The sequence below is a fragment of the Mandrillus leucophaeus genome, unplaced genomic scaffold (assembly GCF_000951045.1).
Source record: "Mandrillus leucophaeus isolate KB7577 unplaced genomic scaffold, Mleu.le_1.0 Scaffold1031, whole genome shotgun sequence".
Lineage (NCBI taxonomy): Eukaryota > Metazoa > Chordata > Mammalia > Primates > Cercopithecidae > Mandrillus > Mandrillus leucophaeus.
This window is the reverse complement of record NW_012098444.1, coordinates 74,737-82,626: the sequence shown is the minus strand read 5'-3', so window position 1 is coordinate 82,626 and position 7,890 is coordinate 74,737.

Here is a 7,890-nt window from a genome sequence, read left to right as displayed (position 1 = left end):
TGTTAGCCAGGATGGTCTCGATCTCCTGACCTCGTGATCCGCCCGTCTCGGCCTCCCAAAGTGCTGGGATTACAGGCTTGAGCCACCGCGCCCGGCCCAGGTCTTGTTTATAATTTGATATCTCATTACCACAATGAGTCTGTTTTGTCAATCTTATGATCTCTATTTTCAGATGAATCCTGGTCAGTTTTTGTGCCTTTAATTTAAAAGTAAGAGGGTAAAATGAGGGGTGTCCTACCTCCCTCCTCATAGTGGCCAGAACTGTTTTTTAAGTGAGACTGCAGACTTTTTTGCAGACCCCTTGGCCACAAGGGGTCTCTTCTGTCAGTGGAGGGCTTAGGATTTTATTTTATTATCATTTTTTTTAGAGACAGGCTCTCACTCTTTTGCCCAGGGTGGAGTGCAGTGGCACAGTCATAGCTCACTGTAACCTTGAACTCCTGGCCTCAAGTGATTCTCCCACTTCAGTTTCTTGAGTAGCTAGGACTACAGGCATGAGCCACGATGTCTGGCTAATTTTTAATTTTTTTTGTAGAAATGGGGTTTTGCTGTTTCCCAGGCTGATCTTGAACTCCTAGCCTTAAGCTATCCTCTCACCTCAGCCTCCTGCATGGCTAGGACTACAGTGTGTGACCCCATGCTCAGCTAAAAATTTTATTTTTAGTTTACATTTGTTACATCAGGAATAGAAAATTAATATAGTACCCAACAGTTACAATTATTTTAATTTCAAAACCCAGTCTTGGTTCAGAAGCCAGACCTCCTTCGAATTAGACATGGAACTAATGAATGCACCCTCCAACCAACTCTATCCCACTTGAAGATGGTGAGGGTAGGGCGCCCAGGAGAAACAGTGCTTGACAAAGACAATCTTACCAGTTCTGTAACCCCTACACTCATCCTGTTCTTTGTATATTTGAAGCTGACCATAAGGCAGGAATCACGGACCAGTTCCCTGGCCATTTCCTTCCTAAATTCTGCATTGAGAGATCTGTGGTATCTGATGTGTCTGAATTGGCAATTCAAAGTACAGCAGAGATGCATTTTAATAACCTGCTACATATGCAAATAGTAGTTGCTAAATAAACACATGCAGGCCTTGAGACTGAACTATGTGTCACATTTTCACATCTGCTATTAGAACATAATGTCTTCCTTCTACAAAGCAAACTTTCCTACCCTGTCAGTTTACTCCTCAATAATTTGTCTTAAGTTGTGACAAGGATACAAATCATGAATGAAAAAAAAAAAAAAACTTGTCTTATGATATTTTGTGCAAATAATGGTTACCAAAGAAAGGCCTTGCTGATATTAACTACAGTTTGCACCAACTTGCCCCATGTCCAAACTAGGAAAGTGACGAAGACAGATCTCTCAGTGGCTGCTACATGCTAGTTTTTTTCAGGAAGATTTAAATTTTGTTACCATAAAGACAGGAAATAAAAACAGGCATGTATGAGTTATTATTATCAATATCACCAGTCTGATACTTGAGTGAAATATCATTATCTAAATCAATCTTAATATGATCACCTAAATGAGTTCTCACCTCTGAGACTAATTGCTTTCTTGTGCTGAGAAGTGAAGGTGACTGTTGATTTAGTACCAAGAGATTAATTACTTTCAGGGCTCCTTCAGAGATCATTTCTACTCCATCTGAAAGATTGATCTGTTTGAATTCAAATTATACCACTCAGATATTGAACAAAAAGCGGCTGAAGAGAAGAAAAATATCTTCCTAGGCATTGGGATAAAAGGTGGGGGTTGGGGAATCTGATTTTCATGTTGGAGAATTGCATTTATGGAGTTTAAACTGCCCAGCTCCCGTCAGACTCATCCTGGACTCTTGCCTTTTGCTTCCTCTGCCTGGGGAGACAGCACTCTGTGAATGCATGCTCCCGCTGTGTGGCCCCAGCCTGGTCTTCTGGGAATGAGGAGTGTTGGCAGGAGGTGAGGAATCACCATAATAAGCTCTTATTAACTGATGTCTCTTGGGATTCTCCTTGGCGGGTTCAAAAGGAAACTTTAAAAACATTTACTTCCTCTGATAGAGTGGCCAGCAGCAAACCTGTAATGAAAGGATCACAGGTTTCCAGAGAGCAGGCGAATTAGAAAATCCCAAGGGGGTAAAACTCTGCAGCATGCCGGTGACTTGGTTGCCAATTATGATCTATATTGTACTCAGGATTACAGGATATATAATATTTATATATGTTTTTATGCATGCATATGTATATGTGTATATGTTATACACACATAAGCTTACTATTTATTTTGAAAATATTTTAGACTTATAGAAAAGTTACAAAAATGAATTAAAAATAGGCTTCACTCAGCTTATCCTAAGGCTAACGTTTTACCTGATCATAGTATTGTTTCCAAAACCAGAAAGTTATCATTGATACAACGCGATTGACTAAAATACAGGCCTTACTCAAATTTCCCCAGCTTTCTCACTCATGTCTAATCCAGGATCCCACACTGCATTTGATTGTCACAGCTTCTTAATCTCTTTCCATCTCTGATGGTTCCTCAGTCTTTCCTTGTCTTTTTAGACCTTGACACTTGCTAGGAGTTCTACTCAGTTGTCTTGTTGAATGGCCCTGCGTTTGAGTTTGTTGGCTGTTTGTTCATTATTAAATAGAGGACATGCATTTGGCAAAAGTGCCACAGAAGTTATATTGTATGCTTCCTAGAGCATTATCAGGAGGCATATAATACCAATCCATCTTGTTAGTAATGATGTTAATCTTAATTAGCAAAACTGAGTTTTCAGTTAGGAGATGATGGGGTCAAAACACACCAAACTGGTAGAATGCTCCAGCCTGGACAAGAAACTGGCTTGATGGAAGCCAATAGCTTTGTAAAAAATTAAATTTTAATTTCAAATTCGGGGGGGTACTTGTGCAGGTTTATTATTAGGTTGGTGCAAAAGTGATTGCGATTTTTGCCATTACATTCAATGGCAAAACCCACAAACACTTTTGCACTAACCTAATACAAGGGCAGATTGTGTGATGCTGAGGTTTGGGCTTCTGATGATCCCATTACCCAAAGAGTGAACATAGTACTCAATAGGAAGGTTTTCAGCCCTTGCTCCTCTCCGTCACTCCCTCCTTTTGGAGTCCCCAGTGTCTGTTGTTCTAACTTTATGTCCATGTGTACCCAGAGTTTAGCCCCCACTAATAAGTGACAACACATGATACTTGCTTTTCTGTTTCTGTGTTAATTCACTTAGGATAATGACCTCCAGCTGCATACGTGTTGCTGCAAAGGACATAATTCTATTCTTTTTTTATGGCAGTATAGTACTCCATGATATATATGTACCACATTTTCTTAATGCAATCCATTGTTGATGGTCATCTAGTTGATTCTATGTCCATGCTATTGTGAATAGTGCTGCAATAAACCTATGAGCTCAGGTGTCCTTTTGGTAGAACAATATATTTACCCTTGAATATGTACCAGTAATGGGATTCATGGGTTGAATGGTAGTTCTAGGTTCCTTGAGAAATCTCCTAACTTTCTACAGGGGCTGAACTAATTTACATTCCCACATAAGCATTCCCTTTTCTCCACAGCCTTGCCAGCATCTGTTATATTGTTACTTTTTAGTGATACTCATTCTGACTGGTGTGAGATGATATCTCATTGTGGTTTTGATTTGTATTTCTCTGATAGTGATGTTGAACTCTTTTTTACGTATTTGTTGGCTGTGTTTATGTCTTCTTTTGAAAATTGTCTATTCATGTCCTTTGCCCATTTTTTAATGGAGTTATTTGTTTTTTTGCTTGTTGATTTATTTCAGTTCCTTACAGATTCTGGATATTAGACCTTTGTCAGATGTATAGTTTGTGAATATTTTCTCCCATTCTGTAGGTTGTCTGTTTATTCTGTTGATAGTTTCTTTTGCTGTGCAGAAGCTCTTTAGTTTAATTAGGCCCCACTTGTCAATTTTTGTTTTTGTTGCAATTGCTTTTGAGCACCTAGTCATAAATTATTTGCCAAGGCGAATGTCCAGAAGTGTATTTCCTAGGTTTTCTTCTAGGATTTTTTATAGTTTGAGGTCTTACATTTAAATCTTTAATTCATCTTATTTTTTGTATATGGTGAGAAGTAGGAGTCTAATTTCATTCTTCTGCATATGGTTAGCCAGTTTTCCCAGCACCGTTTATTGAATAGGGAGTCCTTTTCCCATAAGCACTGGCTTTGATGCATTCTAAGTGTTTCTTACTTTTGACCATGACCTATAATAACAACAATAGCAAGAATGATAAAAATAAAAAATAAAAGACATAGGCTGGGAACGATGGCTCATGCCTGTAATCGCAGCACTTTGGGAGGCCAAGGTGGGCAGATCATGAGGTCAGGAGTTCAAGACCAGCCTGGCCAACATGGTGAAACCCGTCTCTACCAAAAATACAAAAATTAGCTGGGTGTGGTGGTGCACACCTATAATCCTAGCTACTCAGGAGGCTGAGGCAGGAGAATCGCTTGAACCTGGGAGGCAGAGGTTGCAGTGAGCCAAGATCATGCCACTGCATCCCAGCCTGGGTGACGGAGCAAGACTTCTCCGTCTCAAAAAGGAAATAAATAAATAAATAAATAAATAAATAACACTTACTGAGCCAGACACTGTACTAAATGTTTTCCGTTTAATATTGTTTTCATTTAATTCTTACGACAAATTATGAGATAGGTACTGAGAGAGCAGGAGCACCGTCATCTCAAACAAACACTGCCACTTTAAGTTCCAGCTCCCTTTCTAGCTTCATGCATTTCAAGGAAATCACTTCTAACTACAAGCAACCAGAAAAGAGCAGACAGTAACACACAGATAAGACAACTCGGGGACAGAGAAAGGCGGGGCGGAAGTCTCTTAAGTACTGCCAAACTTCACCCTCATACACTGGAGCCCCAGTAAAACAGCGGGCCTTAGTAAACACATTCCTTTCCCTTCAGGTGCTCTAAGATAGGGAAGCTAAAGGCAGACTCGGGGATATGCCTGCAGCTGCAGAAAAATGTATGGGAACAGACACACAACTGTCCCTCCCAGATAAGCAAAACAAAGAGTCACAGAAGCAATCCAAGCCTCTGATAAACTCTCCCACCCTGAATCCTTTTATTTATTTATTTATTTTGAGACGAGTTTCACTCTTGTTGCCCAGGTTGGAGTGCAATGGCGTGATCTCAGCTCACCACAACCTCCGCCTCCCGGGTTCAAGTGATTCTCCTGCCTCAGCCTCCCGAGTAGCTGGGATTACAGGCATGTGCCGCCATGCCCAGCTAACTTTGTATTTTTAGTAGAGATGGGTTTCTCCATGTTGGTCAGGCTGGTCTCGAACTCCCGACCTCAAGTGATCCACCTGACTCGGTCTCCCAAAGTGCTGGGATTACAGGCATGAGCCCCTGTGCCAGGCCTGAATCCTTAAAAACTCTTACTCTGTAAGAGAGTGCAGCTTCTGACCTGACTAGGTCAGAAGTCTCTCACGGGTTTGTTTTCTGAAGTAAACCTGTCTACTGTCGAGCCACTCTTCGTCCTTCTCTCCTCTTTCTTTAATTCTTACAGGTACTATTATTGTGTTCACAGTTTTTATGTGAAGAAACAGATGCAATGGGATTCGGAATCTTGCCCAAGGTCACGAAGTTCCTATGAGCCAGTGTCAAGATGCAAGTTTAGGCTGCCTGGCTCCTGACTATTCCACACAAATCATGTGACCTCTTAACAGCCCAAGGGCTACAGAAGTAATCCATGTCATGAAAGGATCCAGCCCACCTACAATCACTCACCCCACACACTACATGCACCACACACATACCACATGCATACACATTATACACGCACCACACATACCACACACCACAGATACACACATGCAACACACACACCACTCACCCCCACACACACCCACACCCAGCTACACTACAGACCACACACACTACACATCATACACTACACATCATACACTACACACACCCCCACACCACACATCACATATACACACATGCACCACACACCACACACACCACAACATACACCACACACACCCACACACACCACACACCTCCCCACACATCCACAGCCCCCCCATCACACCGCAGATGCTATGCATCCCAGATACACAGATGCACCACACACCACACCTCCCCACACCCCACACACACACCTCACAAACAGTACAACCCCCAAACCCCACACACCAACACCTCTCTACACACCAGACATCACACATCACAGATACACACATTCACCACCCACCACGCACCCACAGTACACACGCAGTCATGCACATACCACTCACAAATCACACTCACACACGGACGCATGCACAGTAACATAGACATACTCTGAAGAAAAGTTATGCAAACAAAATTTGTCTCTGTCAGATGTGATGCTCCAAGATTTTGTTTTGTCTTTCATTTTATTTTCTAGAATGCTGCACACTGCCCACTACATTAATGGTTCTCACAAGGTGGGGCAACCCTACCTGTAGCCAACTAGACTGAGATAACAGTATTAGCCTCTTCTCTACGTCTCCAATTTGAGGCCAGACAACAGAGGCACCTGGGTGGGTGAGGACAGTGTAGACTGGCTGTGTTGTAGACATTTTTGAGAAAATTTGTGATTGTGAGTGGGGTATGTGGGTTATACTTTTTGGGTTTCATGATATAAATTTTGAGAATGCTTGATTCAATGATTTGTCATCTCTTTTGCTTAATAAGAGATACACACTTTGATGAAGAGCCACAAGAGAATGTCTAAAATACTTTTAAGAAATATCTGTGGGCCAGGCACAGTGGTGCACACCTGTAATCCCAGCCCTTTGGGAGGCTGAGGCAGGCGAATTGCATGAGCCCAGGAGTTCAAGACCAGCCTGGGCAACATGGCAAGAGCTCATCTCTACTAAAAATTTAAAAATCAGCCAGGCACAGATGCCCTGTATTTCTAGCTACTAGGGAGGCTGAAGCGGGAAGATGGCTTGAGCCCTGGAGGTCGAGGCTGCAGTGAGCCAAGATTGAGCCACTGTATTCCAGCCTGGGCAACAGAATGAGACCCTGTCTTTTTAAAAAAAGAAAAAAAAAGTGTTTTTGAAGAAAAGTCCAATCTCTTGTAAATAAAGTCTTTATACTAATTTATGCTTTCTAGGTAATGACTTAACACAATGAAAACTAAGCTCTTTATGAGGTCTTTGCAGTAAAGGGTTGATTCAGCAGAAAAAAAAAAGCCTTGCCTGTGTCAACCCCAAATAACCAAAAGGATCAGAATCTAGTTTAAAGAGAGTTTATTCAAGCACAAAGTTGAGGATAGGCCTGCCTGGGAAGCACAGATTCCAAAGAATGGAAGTCACTGCTCCAAAGTGTAGAATTTGAGATTGCTTGTATAGACAAAGCGTGCGGAAGTGTAACAGACTTTCAACATCTTTCTGTATAAGGGTTAATGCATAGTTATGACAATCTGAGTAGGTCAGGGTAGTCTTGTTCCTTCCTTCCTTCCTTCCTTCCTTCCTTCCTTCCTTCCTTCCTTCCTTCCTTCTTTCCTTCTTTCCTTCCTTCCTTTCGTTCCATCCTTCCTTCTTTCCTTTCTTCCTTTTACTTTCTTTCTTGGAAAGACATATTTAGCATTCTACACTGAAGATGTAACGGTCATAGAGGGACTTGGGTGTCATCTGGTCTGAGTTAGGTACAGGACAATAAAGGAGGCAGTTAATCTAAACATCAGTGATTGGAAGGAGGGGTGAAGGTCTGGTTTCTGGTCTCCTAGTCATTTATAGAACAAGAACAAAAATGAAGAGAGTTAAGCTGTAATCTAAGAAGCACAATTGTAAACATTCTGTGTGATTCAGTCTCCAGGACTTAACTTCTCCTTTGGCATAATACATTTACAGG